The 20,815-nt window shown below is 51.3% G+C and overlaps 11 non-coding genes across 11 annotated transcripts; all 11 read left to right on the top strand.

The window, feature by feature from the left end:
- The first annotated feature begins 305 nt into the window (after positions 1-305).
- On the top strand, positions 306-496 carry LOC132812937 (U2 spliceosomal RNA). The gene has a single exon (XR_009643862.1). It is a non-coding gene; the product is annotated as a U2 spliceosomal RNA (small nuclear RNA).
- A 1,810-nt stretch (positions 497-2,306) lies between these two features.
- On the top strand, positions 2,307-2,498 carry LOC132812933 (U2 spliceosomal RNA). Its single transcript, XR_009643858.1, has one exon. It is a non-coding gene; the product is annotated as a U2 spliceosomal RNA (small nuclear RNA).
- Positions 2,499-4,307: 1,809 nt separating this feature from the next.
- LOC132812932 (U2 spliceosomal RNA) lies at positions 4,308-4,499 on the top strand. Its single transcript, XR_009643857.1, has one exon. It is a non-coding gene; the product is annotated as a U2 spliceosomal RNA (small nuclear RNA).
- Positions 4,500-6,307: 1,808 nt separating this feature from the next.
- On the top strand, positions 6,308-6,499 carry LOC132812935 (U2 spliceosomal RNA). Its single transcript, XR_009643860.1, has one exon. It is a non-coding gene; the product is annotated as a U2 spliceosomal RNA (small nuclear RNA).
- Positions 6,500-8,309: 1,810 nt separating this feature from the next.
- On the top strand, positions 8,310-8,501 carry LOC132812931 (U2 spliceosomal RNA). The gene has a single exon (XR_009643856.1). It is a non-coding gene; the product is annotated as a U2 spliceosomal RNA (small nuclear RNA).
- Positions 8,502-10,292: 1,791 nt separating this feature from the next.
- On the top strand, positions 10,293-10,484 carry LOC132812929 (U2 spliceosomal RNA). The gene has a single exon (XR_009643855.1). It is a non-coding gene; the product is annotated as a U2 spliceosomal RNA (small nuclear RNA).
- Positions 10,485-12,297: 1,813 nt separating this feature from the next.
- On the top strand, positions 12,298-12,489 carry LOC132812928 (U2 spliceosomal RNA). Its single transcript, XR_009643854.1, has one exon. It is a non-coding gene; the product is annotated as a U2 spliceosomal RNA (small nuclear RNA).
- A 1,784-nt stretch (positions 12,490-14,273) lies between these two features.
- On the top strand, positions 14,274-14,465 carry LOC132812927 (U2 spliceosomal RNA). Its single transcript, XR_009643853.1, has one exon. It is a non-coding gene; the product is annotated as a U2 spliceosomal RNA (small nuclear RNA).
- Positions 14,466-16,275: 1,810 nt separating this feature from the next.
- Positions 16,276-16,467, top strand: LOC132812926 (U2 spliceosomal RNA). Its single transcript, XR_009643852.1, has one exon. It is a non-coding gene; the product is annotated as a U2 spliceosomal RNA (small nuclear RNA).
- Positions 16,468-18,249: 1,782 nt separating this feature from the next.
- Positions 18,250-18,441, top strand: LOC132812925 (U2 spliceosomal RNA). The gene has a single exon (XR_009643851.1). It is a non-coding gene; the product is annotated as a U2 spliceosomal RNA (small nuclear RNA).
- A 1,810-nt stretch (positions 18,442-20,251) lies between these two features.
- On the top strand, positions 20,252-20,443 carry LOC132812923 (U2 spliceosomal RNA). The gene has a single exon (XR_009643849.1). It is a non-coding gene; the product is annotated as a U2 spliceosomal RNA (small nuclear RNA).
- Positions 20,444-20,815: the final 372 nt, after the last annotated feature.

Genomic DNA, 20,815 nt, shown 5'->3' with positions numbered 1-20,815 from the left:
GGGGGAATGAATGACCCTGCCGCCGCCGCTGTCCCCGATCACCGGGAGAAACCTCTCTGCAGTCGACCTGACGTGCAGTGGCTCCGGCCCGTGCCATCTGATTGGTCGTCAGCGCGACCTACGCGGCTACGTAACAGAAAAGCACGGGGAAAGCACAGCGACTGCTGCAGAGTGATCTTCCGGTCTGGTTGGATATCTTGGAAGGAAGGTAGACGGTAAGGGAATAAAGGAACTTTGAATATCATCAAACTGATGGAAAGGATAGTCGGCAAATATGACCTCCACCGTTGGAGTATTAATGTGCTATCGCTTCTCGGCCTTTTGGCTTGGAATATGTGTAGTTTCTGTTCTTATCAGTTTAATCGCTGATATCTCCGAAGGTGGGAGTGTTTGTATTAAATGGATTTTTGGAGCAGGGAGATGGCTTAAGGGCTTGCTCTGTCCTCTCCATGTATCAGCTTGGTATTGCAGTGTTTCCAGGAATGGTGCACCAACGCTTACCCAAGTTCAAAAAGCAGGTGAATGCAATGTGAATCTCTTGCCTTTGCTAGTTTGCCGTGTTGATGGCAGTCAGTGTTTGTTGCATCTATTGTCTTTTCAGTTGCAGGAAACTATCGTCTTTTGTTACGGTTTTCTGTCTTATGAACCTGCTCTGCAGTTACCTGATGAAGGTGCAGCACGCTGAAAGCCAGGACAGGGGTAACCCCAACGTGCTACAGGGAACATTCTGGAACCAGGGGCCTGCCAGGAAGGTAACTTGCCAATTTGAATGAATGGATTTGCCCTTGTCTGCCGTTTTGGGCTTCTGCGGTCGTTCTTGGAACGTATCCCACCGATGGTACGGCGGTGGCGGGGGGTGGGGTGACTGCTGTAATTTCAAAGAACCCCGTTGGGCTGAACCCTGGTGTTGTGGGATTTTTAACACAGTCAAATCAGGTTGTGGGATCCCATGACTCAGCCAATGTCAAATGGCTATCAGATCAGCCCCCACAGCCCCTTCCCACCCCCCCCCGCCTCCCCCCCCAACCCCGAGGCAACAAATTTATCCTAATATTTTCTTGAACAAGAAAGAAATGTCTTTGGTCTGTTTCCTGAATAGAGTGAAACCCCCATCTCTGTTTGTTTCTTCGCAAACTACTGTACGGAAGCGACCTGCTTTAGTAGCTACGTCTGCACGTAAAGATTATTCACGCAGACGATCGCCCAAGGCTGGAACTGGCTTCAGCTCCCTGGTGCCACCAGGCAGCCGTACTAACCACTGATCCACTGTGCCACCCGTACGATTTGGAACGATTTGTCATCATTTGCGGTGCAAGTAGCGAAACAGTTGTCAGTTTGTCAACTGGGTCGGATTATAATGTTGTCAGCGATCTGCAGCAATGTGAACGGAGATGTCGAATCGAGCTGCTGGTGGTGATGAGGCACGCTTGCAGCGTGACATGTTTACACGGGGAGATCAGCTCCCTCCCCATTCTCCACAGAGAGTCGGATACAAGTAGAGAGGATATTGAAAGTGGACGATAAAGAAAGGGTGCACGGACGTAATTCGCTTTTTCGCAACTTTTCGGATTGATGCGGAATGCCGAGGAGCGAATCCTGTACGTGAGGGAAACGATGATTGGCATTTATGGGCAAGCTACACCAACACAAGGGGAGGCAATGAATAGGATCTTTCCGTCAAGGCCAACATTTCTCGCCCATGCCGAGATCAGCCTGGTGGTGAGCTGCTCTCTCGAACCGCTGCAGTCCAAGTGCTGTCGGTAGCCCCGCGATGCGTTTGGGCGGGGATTCCCGATTTTGACCCGGTAACACCGGAGGAACAAGGACATATTTGCAATTCAGGACAGCGAGTGCCTCGGCGCGGGGGAGAACTTGCGAATGGTGGTGTTCCCGTGGATCTGCTGCCGTCATCCTTCGAGGCTGCGTTGGCCATGGGTTTACAAGGTGCTGCCTGAGGAATTCTGGTGAATCTTGTAGATGCCGGGGGAATGAATGACCCTGCCGGGGAATGAATGACCCTGCCGCCGCCGCTGTCCCGATCACCGGGAGAAACCTCTCTGCAGTCGACCTGACGTGCAGTGGCTCCGGCCCGTGCCATCTGATTGGTCGTCAGCGCGACCTACGCGGCTACGTAACAGAAAACCACGGGTAAAGCACAGCGACTGCTGCAGAGTGATCTTCCGGTCTGGTTGGATATCTTGGAAGGAAGGTAGACGGTAAGGGAATAAAGGAACTTTGAATATCATCAAACTGATGGAAAGGATAGTCGGCAAATATGACCTCCACCGTTGGAGTATTAATGTGCTATCGCTTCTCGGCCTTTTGGCTTGGAATATGTGTAGTTTCTGTTCTTATCAGTTTAATCGCTGATATCTCCCGAAGGTGGGAGTGTTTGTATTAAATGGATTTTTGGAGCAGGGAGATGGCTTAAGGGCTTGCTCTGTCCTCTCCATGTATCAGCCTGGTATTGCAGTGTTTCCAGGAATGGTGCACCCAACGCTTACCCAAGTTCAAAAGCAGGTGAATGCAATGTGAATCTCTTGCCTTTGCTAGTTTGCCGTGTTGATGGCAGTCAGTGATTGTTGCATCTATTGTCTTTTCAGTTGCAGGAAACTATCGTCTTTTGTTACGGGTTTTCTGTCTTATGAACCTGCTCTGCAGTTACCTGATGAAGGTGCAGCACGCTGAAAGCCAGGACAGGGGTAACCCCAACGTGCTACAGGGAACATTCTGGAACCAGGGGCCTGCCAGGAAGGTAACTTGCCAATTTGAATGAATGGATTTGCCCTTGTCTGCCGTTTTGGGCTTCTGCGGTCGTTCTTGGAACGTATCCCACCGATGGTACGGCGGTGGGGGGGGTGGGGTGACTGCTGTAATTTCAAAGAACCCCGTTGGGCTGAACCTGGTGTTGTGGGATTTTTAACACAGTCAAATCAGGTTGTGGGATCCCATGACTCAGCCAATGTCAAATGGCTATCAGATCAGCCCCACAGCCCCTTCCCAACCCCCCCCGCCTCCCCCCCCAACCCCGAGGCAACAAATTTATCCTAATATTTTCTTGAACAAGAAAGAAATGTCTTTGGTCTGTTTCCTGAATAGAGTGAAACCCCCATCTCTGTTTGTTTCTTCGCAAACTACTGTACGGAAGCGACCTGCTTTAGTAGCTACGTCTGCACGTAAAGATTATTCACGCAGACGATCGCCCAAGGCTGGAACTGGCTTCAGCTCCCTGGTGCCACCAGGCAGCCGTACTAACCACTGATCCACTGTGCCACCCGTACGATTTGGAACGATTTGTCATCATTTGCGGTGCAAGTAGCGAAACAGTTGTCAGTTTGTCAACTGGGTCGGATTATAATGTTGTCAGCGATCTGCAGCAATGTGAACGGAGATGTCGAATCGAGCTGCTGGTGGTGATGAGGCACGCTTGCAGCGTGACATGTTTACACGGGGAGATCAGCTCCCTCCCCATTCTCCACAGAGAGTCGGATACAAGTAGAGAGGATATTGAAAGTGGACGATAAAGAAAGGGTGCACGGACGTAATTCGCTTTTCGCAACTTTTCGGATTGATGCGGAATGCCGAGGAGCGAATCCTGTACGTGAGGGAAACGATGATTGGCATTTATGGGCAAGCTACACCAACACAAGGGGAGGCAATGAATAGGATCTTTCCGTCAAGGCCAACATTTCTCGCCCATGCCGAGATCAGCCTGGTGGTGAGCTGCTCTCTCGAACCGCTGCAGTCCAAGTGCTGTCGGTAGCCCCGCGATGCTGTTTGGGCGGGGATTCCCGATTTTGACCCGGTAACACCGGAGGAAAAAGGACATATTTGCAATTCAGGACAGCGAGTGCCTCGGCGCGGGGGAGAACTTGCGAATGGTGGTGTTCCCGTGGATCTGCTGCCGTCATCCTTCGAGGCTGCGTTGGCCATGGGTTTACAAGGTGCTGCCTGAGGAATTCTGGTGAATCTTGTAGATGCCGGGGGAATGAATGACCCTGCCGGGGGAATGAATGACCCTGCCGCCGCCGCTGTCCCGATCACCGGGAGAAACCTCTCTGCAGTCGACCTGACGTGCAGTGGCTCCGGCCCGTGCCATCTGATTGGTCGTCAGCGCGACCTACGCGGCTACGTAACAGAAAACCACGGGTAAAGCACAGCGACTGCTGCAGAGTGATCTTCCGGTCTGGTTGGATATCTTGGAAGGAAGGTAGACGGTAAGGGAATAAAGGAACTTTGAATATCATCAAACTGATGGAAAGGATAGTCGGCAAATATGACCTCCACCGTTGGAGTATTAATGTGCTATCGCTTCTCGGCCTTTTGGCTTGGAATATGTGTAGTTTCTGTTCTTATCAGTTTAATCGCTGATATCTCCCGAAGGTGGGAGTGTTTGTATTAAATGGATTTTTGGAGCAGGGAGATGGCTTAAGGGCTTGCTCTGTCCTCTCCATGTATCAGCCTGGTATTGCAGTGTTTCCAGGAATGGTGCACCCAACGCTTACCCAAGTTCAAAAGCAGGTGAATGCAATGTGAATCTCTTGCCTTTGCTAGTTTGCCGTGTTGATGGCAGTCAGTGATTGTTGCATCTATTGTCTTTTCAGTTGCAGGAAACTATCGTCTTTTGTTACGGGTTTTCTGTCTTATGAACCTGCTCTGCAGTTACCTGATGAAGGTGCAGCACGCTGAAAGCCAGGACAGGGGTAACCCCAACGTGCTACAGGGAACATTCTGGAACCAGGGGCCTGCCAGGAAGGTAACTTGCCAATTTGAATGAATGGATTTGCCCTTGTCTGCCGTTTTGGGCTTCTGCGGTCGTTCTTGGAACGTATCCCACCGATGGTACGGCGGTGGCGGGGGGTGGGGTGACTGCTGTAATTTCAAAGAACCCCGTTGGGCTGAACCCTGGTGTTGTGGGATTTTTAACACAGTCAAATCAGGTTGTGGGATCCCATGACTCAGCCAATGTCAAATGGCTATCAGATCAGCCCCCACAGCCCCGTCCCAACCCCCCCCCACCCCCCCACCCCGAGGCAACAAATTTATCCTAATATTTTCTTGAACAAGAAAGAAATGTCTTTAGTCTGTTTCCTGAATAGAGTGAAACCCCATCTCTGTTTGTTTCTTCGCAAACTACTGTACGGAAGCGACCTGCTTTAGTAGCTACGTCTGTACGTAAAGATTATTCACGCAGACGATCGCCCAAGGCTGGAACTGGCTTCAGCTCCCTGGTGCCACCAGGCAGCCGTACTAACCACTGATCCACTGTGCCACCCGTACGATTTGGAACGATTTGTCATCATTTGCGGTGCAAGTAGCGAAACAGTTGTCAGTTTGTCAACTGGGTCGGATTATAATGTTGTCAGCGATCTGCAGCAATGTGAACGGAGATGTCGAATCGAGCTGCTGGTGGTGATGAGGCGCGCTTGCAGCGTGACATGTTTACACGGGGAGATCAGCTCCCTCCCCATTCTCCACAGAGAGTCGGATACAAGTAGAGAGGATATTGAAAGTGGACGATAAAGAAAGGGTGCACGGACGTAATTCGCTTTTCGCAACTTTTCGGATTGATGCGGAATGCCGAGGAGCGAATCCTGTACGTGAGGGAAACGATGATTGGCATTTATGGGCAAGCTACACCAACACAAGGGGAGGCAATGAATAGGATCTTTCCGTCAAGGCCAACATTTCTCGCCCATGCCGAGATCAGCCTGGTGGTGAGCTGCTCTCTCGAACCGCTGCAGTCCAAGTGCTGTCGGTAGCCCCGCGATGCTGTTTGGGCGGGGATTCCCGATTTTGACCCGGTAACACCGGAGGAACAAGGACATATTTGCAATTCAGGACAGCGAGTGCCTCGGCGCGGGGGAGAACTTGCGAATGGTGGTGTTCCCGTGGATCTGCTGCCGTCATCCTTCGAGGCTGCGTTGGCCATGGGTTTGCAAGGTGCTGCCTGAGGAATTCTGGTGAATCTTGTAGATGCCGGGGGAATGAATGACCCTGCCGGGGGAATGAATGACCCTGCCGCCGCCGCTGTCCCCGATCACCGGGAGAAACCTCTCTGCAGTCGACCTGACGTGCGGTGGCTCCGGCCCGTGCCATCTGATTGGTCGTCAGCGCGACCTACGCGGCTACGTAACAGAAAAGCACGGGGAAAGCACAGCGACTGCTGCAGAGTGATCTTCCGGTCTGGTTGGATATCTTGGAAGGAAGGTAGACGGTAAGGGAATAAAGGAACTTTGAATATCATCAAACTGATGGAAAGGATAGTCGGCAAATATGACCTCCACCGTTGGAGTATTAATGTGCTATCGCTTCTCGGCCTTTTGGCTTGGAATATGTGTAGTTTCTGTTCTTATCAGTTTAATCGCTGATATCTCCCGAAGGTGGGAGTGTTTGTATTAAATGGATTTTTGGAGCAGGGAGATGGCTTAAGGGCTTGCTCTGTCCTCTCCATGTATCAGCCTGGTATTGCAGTGTTTTCAGGAATGGTGCACCCAACGCTTACCCAAGTTCAAAAGCAGGTGAATGCAATGTGAATCTCTTGCCTTTGCTAGTTTGCCGTGTTGATGGCAGTCAGTGATTGTTGCATCTATTGTCTTTTCAGTTGCAGGAAACTATCGTCTTTTGTTACGGGTTTTCTGTCTTATGAACCTGCTCTGCAGTTACCTGATGAAGGTGCAGCACGCTGAAAGCCAGGACAGGGGTAACCCCAACGTGCTACAGGGAACATTCTGGAACCAGGGGCCTGCCAGGAAGGTAACTTGCCAATTTGAATGAATGGATTTGCCCTTGTCTGCCGTTTTGGGCTTCTGCGGTCGTTCTTGGAACGTATCCCACCGATGGTACGGCGGTGGCGGGGGGTGGGGTGACTGCTGTAATTTCAAAGAACCCCGTTGGGCTGAACCTGGTGTTGTGGGATTTTTAACACAGTCAAATCAGGTTGTGGGATCCCATGACTCAGCCAATGTCAAATGGCTATCAGATCAGCCCCCACAGCCCCTTCCCAACCCCCCGCCCTCCCCCCCCACCCCCGAGGCAACAAATTTATCCTAATATTTTCTTGAACAAGAAAGAAATGTCTTTGGTCTGTTTCCTGAATAGAGTGAAACCCCATCTCTGTTTGTTTCTTCGCAAACTACTGTACGGAAGCGACCTGCTTTAGTAGCTACGTCTGCACGTAAAGATTATTCACGCAGACGATCGCCCAAGGCTGGAACTGGCTTCAGCTCCCTGGTGCCACCAGGCAGCCGTACTAACCACTGATCCACTGTGCCACCCGTACGATTTGGAACGATTTGTCATCATTTGCGGTGCAAGTAGCGAAACAGTTGTCAGTTTGTCAACTGGGTCGGATTATAATGTTGTCAGCGATCTGCAGCAATGTGAACGGAGATGTCGAATCGAGCTGCTGGTGGTGATGAGGCACGCTTGCAGCGTGACATGTTTACACGGGGAGATCAGCTCCCTCCCCATTCTCCACAGAGAGTCGGATACAAGTAGAGAGGATATTGAAAGTGGACGATAAAGAAAGGGTGCACGGACGTAATTCGCTTTTCGCAACTTTTCGGATTGATGCGGAATGCCGAGGAGCGAATCCTGTACGTGAGGGAAACGATGATTGGCATTTATGGGCAAGCTACACCAACACAAGGGGAGGCAATGAATAGGATCTTTCCGTCAAGGCCAACATTTCTCGCCCATGCCGAGATCAGCCTGGTGGTGAGCTGCTCTCTCGAACCGCTGCAGTCCAAGTGCTGTCGGTAGCCCCGCGATGCTGTTTGGGCGGGGATTCCCGATTTTGACCCGGTAACACCGGAGGAACAAGGACATATTTGCAATTCAGGACAGCGAGTGCCTCGGCGCGGGGGAGAACTTGCGAATGGTGGTGTTCCCGTGGATCTGCTGCCGTCATCCTTCGAGGCTGCGTTGGCCATGGGTTTACAAGGTGCTGCCTGAGGAATTCTGGTGAATCTTGTAGATGCCGGGGGAATGAATGACCCTGCCGGGGAAATGAATGACCCTGCCGCCGCCGCTGTCCCCGATCACCGGGAGAAACCTCTCTGCAGTCGACCTGACGTGCAGTGGCTCCGGCCCGTGCCATCTGATTGGTCGTCAGCGCGACCTACGCGGCTACGTAACAGAAAACCACGGGTAAAGCACAGCGACTGCTGCAGAGTGATCTTCCGGTCTGGTTGGATATCTTGGAAGGAAGGTAGACGGTAAGGGAATAAAGGAACTTTGAATATCATCAAACTGATGGAAAGGATAGTCGGCAAATATGACCTCCACCGTTGGAGTATTAATGTGCTATCGCTTCTCGGCCTTTTGGCTTGGAATATGTGTAGTTTCTGTTCTTATCAGTTTAATCGCTGATATCTCCCGAAGGTGGGAGTGTTTGTATTAAATGGATTTTTGGAGCAGGGAGATGGCTTAAGGGCTTGCTCTGTCCTCTCCATGTATCAGCCTGGTATTGCAGTGTTTCCAGGAATGGTGCACCCAACGTCTACCCAAGTTCAAAAGCAGGTGAATGCAATGTGAATCTCTTGCCTTTGCTCGTTTGCCGTGTTGATGGCAGTCAGTGATTGTTGCATCTATTGTCTTTTCAGTTGCAGGAAACTATCGTCTTTTGTTACGGGTTTTCTGTCTTATGAACCTGCTCTGCAGTTACCTGATGAAGGTGCAGCACGCTGAAAGCCAGGACAGGGGTAACCCCAACGTGCTACAGGGAACATTCTGGAACCAGGGGCCTGCCAGGAAGGTAACTTGCCAATTTGAATGAATGGATTTGACCTTGTCTGCCGTTTTGGGCTTCTGCGGTCGTTCTTGGAACGTATCCCACCGATGGTACGGCGGTGGCGGGGGGTGGGGTGACTGCTGTAATTTCAAAGAACCCCGTTGGGCTGAAACCTGGTGTTGTGGGATTTTTAACACAGTCAAATCAGGTTGTGGGATCCCATGACTCAGCCAATGTCAAATGGCTATCAGATCAGCCCCCACAGCCCCTTCCAACCCCCCCCCCCCCACCCCGAGGCAACAAATTTATCCTAATATTTTCTTGAACAAGGAAGAAATGTCTTTGGTCTGTTTCCTGAATAGAGTGAAACCCCCATCTCTGTTTTGTTTCTTCGCAAACTACTGTACGGAAGCGACCTGCTTTAGTAGCTACGTCTGTACGTAAAGATTATTCACGCAGACGATCGCCCAAGGCTGGAACTGGCTTCAGCTCCCTGGTGCCACCAGGCAGCCGTACTAACCACTGATCCACTGTGCCACCCGTACGATTTGGAACGATTTGTCATCATTTGCGGTGCAAGTAGCGAAACAGTTGTCAGTTTGTCAACTGGGTCGGATTATAATGTTGTCAGCGATCTGCAGCAATGTGAACGGAGATGTCGAATCGAGCTGCTGGTGGTGATGAGGCGCGCTTGCAGCGTGACATGTTTACACGGGGAGATCAGCTCCCTCCCCATTCTCCACAGAGAGTCGGATACAAGTAGAGAGGATATTGAAAGTGGACGATAAAGAAAGGGTGCACGGACGTAATTCGCTTTTCGCAACTTTTCGGATTGATGCGGAATGCCGAGGAGCGAATCCTGTACGTGAGGGAAACGATGATTGGCATTTATGGGCAAGCTACACCAACACAAGGGGAGGCAATGAATAGGATCTTTCCGTCAAGGCCAACATTTCTCGCCCATGCCGAGATCAGCCTGGTGGTGAGCTGCTCTCTCGAACCGCTGCAGTCCAAGTGCTGTCGGTAGCCCCGCGATGCTGTTTGGGCGGGGATTCCCGATTTTGACCCGGTAACACCGGAGGAACAAGGACATATTTGCAATTCAGGACAGCGAGTGCCTCGGCGGGGGGGAGAACTTGCGAATGGTGGTGTTCCCGTGGATCTGCTGCCGTCATCCTTCGAGGCTGCGTTGGCCATGGGTTTGCAAGGTGCTGCCTGAGGAATTCTGGTGAATCTTGTAGATGCCGGGGGAATGAATGACCCTGCCGCCGCCGCTGTCCCGATCACCGGGAGAAACCTCTCTGCAGTCGACCTGACGTGCGGTGGCTCCGGCCCGTGCCATCTGATTGGTCGTCAGCGCGACCTACGCGGCTACGTAACAGATGGACAGAAAAGCACGGGGAAAGCACAGCGACTGCTGCAGAGTGATCTTCCGGTCTGGTTGGATATCTTGGAAGGAAGGTAGACGGTAAGGGAATAAAGGAACTTTGAATATCATCAAACTGATGGAAAGGATAGTCGGCAAATATGACCTCCACCGTTGGAGTATTAATGTGCTATCGCTTCTCGGCCTTTTGGCTTGGAATATGTGTAGTTTCTGTTCTTATCAGTTTAATCGCTGATATCTCCCGAAGGTGGGAGTGTTTGTATTAAATGGATTTTTGGAGCAGGGAGATGGCTTAAGGGCTTGCTCTGTCCTCTCCATGTATCAGCCTGGTATTGCAGTGTTTCCAGGAATGGTGCACCCAACGCTTACCCAAGTTCAAAAGCAGGTGAATGCAATGTGAATCTCTTGCCTTTGCTAGTTTGCCGTGTTGATGGCAGTCAGTGATTGTTGCATCTATTGTCTTTTCAGTTGCAGGAAACTATCGTCTTTTGTTACGGGTTTTCTGTCTTATGAACCTGCTCTGCAGTTACCTGATGAAGGTGCAGCACGCTGAAAGCCAGGACAGGGGTAACCCCAACGTGCTACAGGGAACATTCTGGAACCAGGGGCCTGCCAGGAAGGTAACTTGCCAATTTGAATGAATGGATTTGCCCTTGTCTGCCGTTTTGGGCTTCTGCGGTCGTTCTTGGAACGTATCCCACCGATGGTACGGCGGTGGCGGGGGGTGGGGTGACTGCTGTAATTTCAAAGAACCCCGTTGGGCTGAACCCTGGTGTTGTGGGATTTTTAACACAGTCAAATCAGGTTGTGGGATCCCATGACTCAGCCAATGTCAAATGGCTATCAGATCAGCCCCCACAGCCCCTTCCCAACCCCCCCCCCCCCCCCCCCCAACCCCGAGGCAACAAATTTATCCTAATATTTTCTTGAACAAGAAAGAAATGTCTTTGGTCTGTTTCCTGAATAGAGTGAAACCCCCATCTCTGTTTGTTTCTTCGCAAACTACTGTACGGAAGCGACCTGCTTTAGTAGCTACGTCTGCACGTAAAGATTATTCACGCAGACGATCGCCCAAGGCTGGAACTGGCTTCAGCTCCCTGGTGCCACCAGGCAGCCGTACTAACCACTGATCCACTGTGCCACCCGTACGATTTGGAACGATTTGTCATCATTTGCGGTGCAAGTAGCGAAACAGTTGTCAGTTTGTCAACTGGGTCGGATTATAATGTTGTCAGCGATCTGCAGCAATGTGAACGGAGATGTCGAATCGAGCTGCTGGTGGTGATGAGGCACGCTTGCAGCGTGACATGTTTACACGGGGAGATCAGCTCCCTCCCCATTCTCCACAGAGAGTCGGATACAAGTAGAGAGGATATTGAAAGTGGACGATAAAGAAAGGGTGCACGGACGTAATTCGCTTTTCGCAACTTTTCGGATTGATGCGGAATGCCGAGGAGCGAATCCTGTACGTGAGGGAAACGATGATTGGCATTTATGGGCAAGCTACACCAACACAAGGGGAGGCAATGAATAGGATCTTTCCGTCAAGGCCAACATTTCTCGCCCATGCCGAGATCAGCCTGGTGGTGAGCTGCTCTCTCGAACCGCTGCAGTCCAAGTGCTGTCGGTAGCCCCGCGATGCTGTTTGGGCGGGGATTCCCGATTTTGACCCGGTAACACCGGAGGAACAAGGACATATTTGCAATTCAGGACAGCGAGTGCCTCGGCGCGGGGGAGAACTTGCGAATGGTGGTGTTCCCGTGGATCTGCTGCCGTCATCCTTCGAGGCTGCGTTGGCCATGGGTTTACAAGGTGCTGCCTGAGGAATTCTGGTGAATCTTGTAGATGCCGGGGGAATGAATGACCCTGCCGGGGAAATGAATGACCCTGCCGCCGCCGCTGTCCCCGATCACCGGGAGAAACCTCTCTGCAGTCGACCTGACGTGCAGTGGCTCCGGCCCGTGCCATCTGATTGGTCGTCAGCGCGACCTACGCGGCTACGTAACAGAAAACCACGGGTAAAGCACAGCGACTGCTGCAGAGTGATCTTCCGGTCTGGTTGGATATCTTGGAAGGAAGGTAGACGGTAAGGGAATAAAGGAACTTTGAATATCATCAAACTGATGGAAAGGATAGTCGGCAAATATGACCTCCACCGTTGGAGTATTAATGTGCTATCGCTTCTCGGCCTTTTGGCTTGGAATATGTGTAGTTTCTGTTCTTATCAGTTTAATCGCTGATATCTCCCGAAGGTGGGAGTGTTTGTATTAAATGGATTTTTGGAGCAGGGAGATGGCTTAAGGGCTTGCTCTGTCCTCTCCATGTATCAGCCTGGTATTGCAGTGTTTCCAGGAATGGTGCACCCAACGTCTACCCAAGTTCAAAAGCAGGTGAATGCAATGTGAATCTCTTGCCTTTGCTCGTTTGCCGTGTTGATGGCAGTCAGTGATTGTTGCATCTATTGTCTTTTCAGTTGCAGGAAACTATCGTCTTTTGTTACGGGTTTTCTGTCTTATGAACCTGCTCTGCAGTTACCTGATGAAGGTGCAGCACGCTGAAAGCCAGGACAGGGGTAACCCCAACGTGCTACAGGGAACATTCTGGAACCAGGGGCCTGCCAGGAAGGTAACTTGCCAATTTGAATGAATGGATTTGACCTTGTCTGCCGTTTTGGGCTTCTGCGGTCGTTCTTGGAACGTATCCCACCGATGGTACGGCGGTGGCGGGGGGTGGGGTGACTGCTGTAATTTCAAAGAACCCCGTTGGGCTGAAACCTGGTGTTGTGGGATTTTTAACACAGTCAAATCAGGTTGTGGGATCCCATGACTCAGCCAATGTCAAATGGCTATCAGATCAGCCCCCACAGCCCCGTGCCCACCCCCCCCCCCCCACCCCGAGGCAACAAATTTATCCTAATATTTTCTTGAACAAGGAAGAAATGTCTTTGGTCTGTTTCCTGAATAGAGTGAAACCCCCATCTCTGTTTTGTTTCTTCGCAAACTACTGTACGGAAGCGACCTGCTTTAGTAGCTACGTCTGTACGTAAAGATTATTCACGCAGACGATCGCCCAAGGCTGGAACTGGCTTCAGCTCCCTGGTGCCACCAGGCAGCCGTACTAACCACTGATCCACTGTGCCACCCGTACGATTTGGAACGATTTGTCATCATTTGCGGTGCAAGTAGCGAAACAGTTGTCAGTTTGTCAACTGGGTCGGATTATAATGTTGTCAGCGATCTGCAGCAATGTGAACGGAGATGTCGAATCGAGCTGCTGGTGGTGATGAGGCGCGCTTGCAGCGTGACATGTTTACACGGGGAGATCAGCTCCCTCCCCATTCTCCACAGAGAGTCGGATACAAGTAGAGAGGATATTGAAAGTGGACGATAAAGAAAGGGTGCACGGACGTAATTCGCTTTTCGCAACTTTTCGGATTGATGCGGAATGCCGAGGAGCGAATCCTGTACGTGAGGGAAACGATGATTGGCATTTATGGGCAAGCTACACCAACACAAGGGGAGGCAATGAATAGGATCTTTCCGTCAAGGCCAACATTTCTCGCCCATGCCGAGATCAGCCTGGTGGTGAGCTGCTCTCTCGAACCGCTGCAGTCCAAGTGCTGTCGGTAGCCCCGCGATGCTGTTTGGGCGGGGATTCCGATTTTGACCCGGTAACACCGGAGGAACAAGGACATATTTGCAATTCAGGACAGCGAGTGCCTCGGCGGGGGGGAGAACTTGCGAATGGTGGTGTTCCCGTGGATCTGCTGCCGTCATCCTTCGAGGCTGCGTTGGCCATGGGTTTGCAAGGTGCTGCCTGAGGAATTCTGGTGAATCTTGTAGATGCCGGGGGAATGAATGACCCTGCCGCCGCCGCTGTCCCCGATCACCGGGAGAAACCTCTCTGCAGTCGACCTGACGTGCGGTGGCTCCGGCCCGTGCCATCTGATTGGTCGTCAGCGCGACCTACGCGGCTACGTAACAGAAAAGCACGGGGAAAGCACAGCGACTGCTGCAGAGTGATCTTCCGGTCTGGTTGGATATCTTGGAAGGAAGGTAGACGGTAAGGGAATAAAGGAACTTTGAATATCATCAAACTGATGGAAAGGATAGTCGGCAAATATGACCTCCACCGTTGGAGTATTAATGTGCTATCGCTTCTCGGCCTTTTGGCTTGGAATATGTGTAGTTTCTGTTCTTATCAGTTTAATCGCTGATATCTCCCGAAGGTGGGAGTGTTTGTATTAAATGGATTTTTGGAGCAGGGAGATGGCTTAAGGGCTTGCTCTGTCCTCTCCATGTATCAGCCTGGTATTGCAGTGTTTCCAGGAATGGTGCACCCAACGCTTACCCAAGTTCAAAAGCAGGTGAATGCAATGTGAATCTCTTGCCTTTGCTAGTTTGCCGTGTTGATGGCAGTCAGTGATTGTTGCATCTATTGTCTTTTCAGTTGCAGGAAACTATCGTCTTTTGTTACGGGTTTTCTGTCTTATGAACCTGCTCTGCAGTTACCTGATGAAGGTGCAGCACGCTGAAAGCCAGGACAGGGGTAACCCCAACGTGCTACAGGGAACATTCTGGAACCAGGGGCCTGCCAGGAAGGTAACTTGCCAATTTGAATGAATGGATTTGCCCTTGTCTGCCGTTTTGGGCTTCTGCGGTCGTTCTTGGAACGTATCCACCGATGGTACGGCGGTGGCGGGGGGTGGGGTGACTGCTGTAATTTCAAAGAACCCCGTTGGGCTGAACCCTGGTGTTGTGGGATTTTTAACACAGTCAAATCAGGTTGTGGGATCCCATGACTCAGCCAATGTCAAATGGCTATCAGATCAGCCCCCACAGCCCCTTCCCAACCCCCCCGCCTCCCCCCCAACCCCGAGGCAACAAATTTATCCTAATATTTTCTTGAACAAGAAAGAAATGTCTTTGGTCTGTTTCCTGAATAGAGTGAAACCCCCATCTCTGTTTGTTTCTTCGCAAACTACTGTACGGAAGCGACCTGCTTTAGTAGCTACGTCTGCACGTAAAGATTATTCACGCAGACGATCGCCCAAGGCTGGAACTGGCTTCAGCTCCCTGGTGCCACCAGGCAGCCGTACTAACCACTGATCCACTGTGCCACCCGTACGATTTGGAACGATTTGTCATCATTTGCGGTGCAAGTAGCGAAACAGTTGTCAGTTTGTCAACTGGGTCGGATTATAATGTTGTCAGCGATCTGCAGCAATGTGAACGGAGATGTCGAATCGAGCTGCTGGTGGTGATGAGGCACGCTTGCAGCGTGACATGTTTACACGGGGAGATCAGCTCCCTCCCCATTCTCCACAGAGAGTCGGATACAAGTAGAGAGGATATTGAAAGTGGACGATAAAGAAAGGGTGCACGGACGTAATTCGCTTTTCGCAACTTTTCGGATTGATGCGGAATGCCGAGGAGCGAATCCTGTACGTGAGGGAAACGATGATTGGCATTTATGGGCAAGCTACACCAACACAAGGGGAGGCAATGAATAGGATCTTTCCGTCAAGGCCAACATTTCTCGCCCATGCCGAGATCAGCCTGGTGGTGAGCTGCTCTCTCGAACCGCTGCAGTCCAAGTGCTGTCGGTAGCCCCGCGATGCTGTTTGGGCGGGGATTCCCGATTTTGACCCGGTAACACCGGAGGAACAAGGACATATTTGCAATTCAGGACAGCGAGTGCCTCGGCGCGGGGGAGAACTTGCGAATGGTGGTGTTCCCGTGGATCTGCTGCCGTCATCCTTCGAGGCTGCGTTGGCCATGGGTTTACAAGGTGCTGCCTGAGGAATTCTGGTGAATCTTGTAGATGCCGGGGGAATGAATGACCCTGCCGGGGAAATGAATGACCCTGCCGCCGCCGCTGTCCCCGATCACCGGGAGAAACCTCTCTGCAGTCGACCTGACGTGCAGTGGCTCCGGCCCGTGCCATCTGATTGGTCGTCAGCGCGACCTACGCGGCTACGTAACAGAAAACCACGGGTAAAGCACAGCGACTGCTGCAGAGTGATCTTCCGGTCTGGTTGGATATCTTGGAAGGAAGGTAGACGGTAAGGGAATAAAGGAACTTTGAATATCATCAAACTGATGGAAAGGATAGTCGGCAAATATGACCTCCACCGTTGGAGTATTAATGTGCTATCGCTTCTCGGCCTTTTGGCTTGGAATATGTGTAGTTTCTGTTCTTATCAGTTTAATCGCTGATATCTCCCGAAGGTGGGAGTGTTTGTATTAAATGGATTTTTGGAGCAGGGAGATGGCTTAAGGGCTTGCTCTGTCCTCTCCATGTATCAGCCTGGTATTGCAGTGTTTCCAGGAATGGTGCACCCAACGTCTACCCAAGTTCAAAAGCAGGTGAATGCAATGTGAATCTCTTGCCTTTGCTCGTTTGCCGTGTTGATGGCAGTCAGTGATTGTTGCATCTATTGTCTTTTCAGTTGCAGGAAACTATCGTCTTTTGTTACGGGTTTTCTGTCTTATGAACCTGCTCTGCAGTTACCTGATGAAGGTGCAGCACGCTGAAAGCCAGGACAGGGGTAACCCCAACGTGCTACAGGGAACATTCTGGAACCAGGGGCCTGCCAGGAAGGTAACTTGCCAATTTGAATGAATGGATTTGACCTTGTCTGCCGTTTTGGGCTTCTGCGGTCGTTCTTGGAACGTATCCCACCGATGGTACGGCGGTGGCGGGGGGTGGGGTGACTGCTGTAATTTCAAAGAACCCCGTTGGGCTGAAACCTGGTGTTGTGGGATTTTTAACACAGTCAAATCAGGTTGTGGGATCCCATGACTCAGCCAATGTCAAATGGCTATCAGATCAGCCCCCACAGCCCCTTCCCAACCCCCCCCCCACCCCGAGGCAACAAATTTATCCTAATATTTTCTTGAACAAGGAAGAAATGTCTTTAGTCTGTTTCCTGAATAGAGTGAAACCCCCATCTCTGTTTTGTTTCTTCGCAAACTACTGTACGGAAGCGACCTGCTTTAGTAGCTACGTCTGTACGTAAAGATTATTCACGCAGACGATCGCCCAAGGCTGGAACTGGCTTCAGCTCCCTGGTGCCACCAGGCAGCCGTACTAACCACTGATCCACTGTGCCACCCGTACGATTTGGAACGATTTGTCATCATTTGCGGTGCAAGTAGCGAAACAGTTGTCAGTTTGTCAACTGGGTCGGATTATAATGTTGTCAGCGATCTGCAGCAATGTGAACGGAGATGTCGAATCGAGCTGCTGGTGGTGATGAGGCGCGCTTGCAGCGTGACATGTTTACACGGGGAGATCAGCTCCCTCCCCATTCTCCACAGAGAGTCGGATACAAGTAGAGAGGATATTGAAAGTGGACGATAAAGAAAGGGTGCACGGACGTAATTCGCTTTTCGCAACTTTTCGGATTGATGCGGAATGCCGAGGAGCGAATCCTGTACGTGAGGGAAACGATGATTGGCATTTATGGGCAAGCTACACCAACACAAGGGGAGGCAATGAATAGGATCTTTCCGTCAAGGCCAACATTTCTCGCCCATGCCGAGATCAGCCTGGTGGTGAGCTGCTCTCTCGAACCGCTGCAGTCCAAGTGCTGTCGGTAGCCCCGCGATGCTGTTTGGGCGGGGATTCCCGATTTTGACCCGGTAACACCGGAGGAACAAGGACATATTTGCAATTCAGGACAGCGAGTGCCTCGGCGGGGGGGGAGAACTTGCGAATGGTGGTGTTCCCGTGGATCTGCTGCCGTCATCCTTCGAGGCTGCGTTGCCATGGGTTTGCAAGGTGCTGCCTGAGGAATTCTGGTGAATCTTGTAGATGCCGGGGGAATGAATGACCCTGCCGCCGCCGCTGTCCCCGATCACCGGGAGAAACCTCTCTGCAGTCGACCTGACGTGCGGTGGCTCCGGCCCGTGCCATCTGATTGGTCGTCAGCGCGACCTACGCGGCTACGTAACAGAAAAGCACGGGGAAAGCACAGCGACTGCTGCAGAGTGATCTTCCGGTCTGGTTGGATATCTTGGAAGGAAGGTAGACGGTAAGGGAATAAAGGAACTTTGAATATCATCAAACTGATGGAAAGGATAGTCGGCAAATATGACCTCCACCGTTGGAGTATTAATGTGCTATCGCTTCTCGGCCTTTTGGCTTGGAATATGTGTAGTTTCTGTTCTTATCAGTTTAATCGCTGATATCTCCCGAAGGTGGGAGTGTTTGTATTAAATGGATTTTTGGAGCAGGGAGATGGCTTAAGGGCTTGCTCTGTCCTCTCCATGTATCAGCCTGGTATTGCAGTGTTTCCAGGAATGGTGCACCCAACGCTTACCCAAGTTCAAAAGCAGGTGAATGCAATGTGAATCTCTTGCCTTTGCTAGTTTGCCGTGTTGATGGCAGTCAGTGATTGTTGCATCTATTGTCTTTTCAGTTGCAGGAAACTATCGTCTTTTGTTACGGGTTTTCTGTCTTATGAACCTGCTCTGCAGTTACCTGATGAAGGTGCAGCACGCTGAAAGCCAGGACAGGGGTAACCCCAACGTGCTACAGGGAACATTCTGGAACCAGGGGCCTGCCAGGAAGGTAACTTGCCAATTTGAATGAATGGATTTGCCCTTGTCTGCCGTTTTGGGCTTCTGCGGTCGTTCTTGGAACGTATCCCACCGATGGTACGGCGGTGGCGGGGGGTGGGGTGACTGCTGTAATTTCAAAGAACCCCGTTGGGCTGAACCTGGTGTTGTGGGATTTTTAACACAGTCAAATCAGGTTGTGGGATCCCATGACTCAGCCAATGTCAAATGGCTATCAGATCAGCCCCCACAGCCCCTTCCCAACCCCCCCGCCTCCCCCCCAACCCCGAGGCAACAAATTTATCCTAATATTTTCTTGAACAAGAAAGAAATGTCTTTGGTCTGTTTCCTGAATAGAGTGAAACCCCCATCTCTGTTTGTTTCTTCGCAAACTACTGTACGGAAGCGACCTGCTTTAGTAGCTACGTCTGCACGTAAAGATTATTCACGCAGACGATCGCCCAAGGCTGGAACTGGCTTCAGCTCCCTGGTGCCACCAGGCAGCCGTACTAACCACTGATCCACTGTGCCACCCGTACGATTTGGAACGATTTGTCATCATTTGCGGTGCAAGTAGCGAAACAGTTGTCAGTTTGTCAACTGGGTCGGATTATAATGTTGTCAGCGATCTGCAGCAATGTGAACGGAGATGTCGAATCGAGCTGCTGGTGGTGATGAGGCACGCTTGCAGCGTGACATGTTTACACGGGGAGATCAGCTCCCTCCCCATTCTCCACAGAGAGTCGGATACAAGTAGAGAGGATATTGAAAGTGGACGATAAAGAAAGGGTGCACGGACGTAATTCGCTTTTCGCAACTTTTCGGATTGATGCGGAATGCCGAGGAGCGAATCCTGTACGTGAGGGAAACGATGATTGGCATTTATGGGCAAGCTACACCAACACAAGGGGAGGCAATGAATAGGATCTTTCCGTCAAGGCCAACATTTCTCGCCCATGCCGAGATCAGCCTGGTGGTGAGCTGCTCTCTCGAACCGCTGCAGTCCAAGTGCTGTCGGTAGCCCCGCGATGCTGTTTGGGCGGGGATTCCCGATTTTGACCCGGTAACACCGGAGGAACAAGGACATATTTGCAATTCAGGACAGCGAGTGCCTCGGCGCGGGGGAGAACTTGCGAATGGTGGTGTTCCCGTGGATCTGCTGCCGTCATCCTTCGAGGCTGCGTTGGCCATGGGTTTACAAGGTGCTGCCTGAGGAATTCTGGTGAATCTTGTAGATGCCGGGGGAATGAATGACCCTGCCGGGGAAATGAATGACCCTGCCGCCGCCGCTGTCCCCGATCACCGGGAGAAACCTCTCTGCAGTCGACCTGACGTGCAGTGGCTCCGGCCCGTGCCATCTGATTGGTCGTCAGCGCGACCTACGCGGCTACGTAACAGAAAACCACGGGTAAAGCACAGCGACTGCTGCAGAGTGATCTTCCGGTCTGGTTGGATATCTTGGAAGGAAGGTAGACGGTAAGGGAATAAAGGAACTTTGAATATCATCAAACTGATGGAAAGGATAGTCGGCAAATATGACCTCCACCGTTGGAGTATTAATGTGCTATCGCTTCTCGGCCTTTTGGCTTGGAATATGTGTAGTTTCTGTTCTTATCAGTTTAATCGCTGATATCTCCCGAAGGTGGGAGTGTTTGTATTAAATGGATTTTTGGAGCAGGGAGATGGCTTAAGGGCTTGCTCTGTCCTCTCCATGTATCAGCCTGGTATTGCAGTGTTTCCAGGAATGGTGCACCCAACGTCTACCCAAGTTCAAAAGCAGGTGAATGCAATGTGAATCTCTTGCCTTTGCTCGTTTGCCGTGTTGATGGCAGTCAGTGATTGTTGCATCTATTGTCTTTTCAGTTGCAGGAAACTATCGTCTTTTGTTACGGGTTTTCTGTCTTATGAACCTGCTCTGCAGTTACCTGATGAAGGTGCAGCACGCTGAAAGCCAGGACAGGGGTAACCCCAACGTGCTACAGGGAACATTCTGGAACCAGGGGCCTGCCAGGAAGGTAACTTGCCAATTTGAATGAATGGATTTGACCTTGTCTGCCGTTTTGGGCTTCTGCGGTCGTTCTTGGAACGTATCCCACCGATGGTACGGCGGTGGCGGGGGGTGGGGTGACT

Source organism: Hemiscyllium ocellatum, unplaced genomic scaffold (genome assembly GCF_020745735.1).
Source record: "Hemiscyllium ocellatum isolate sHemOce1 unplaced genomic scaffold, sHemOce1.pat.X.cur. scaffold_3133_pat_ctg1, whole genome shotgun sequence".
Taxonomy (NCBI): domain Eukaryota; kingdom Metazoa; phylum Chordata; class Chondrichthyes; order Orectolobiformes; family Hemiscylliidae; genus Hemiscyllium; species Hemiscyllium ocellatum.
The sequence above is the reverse complement of the archived record's forward strand: the minus strand, read 5'-3'. Positions and strand labels throughout refer to the sequence as shown.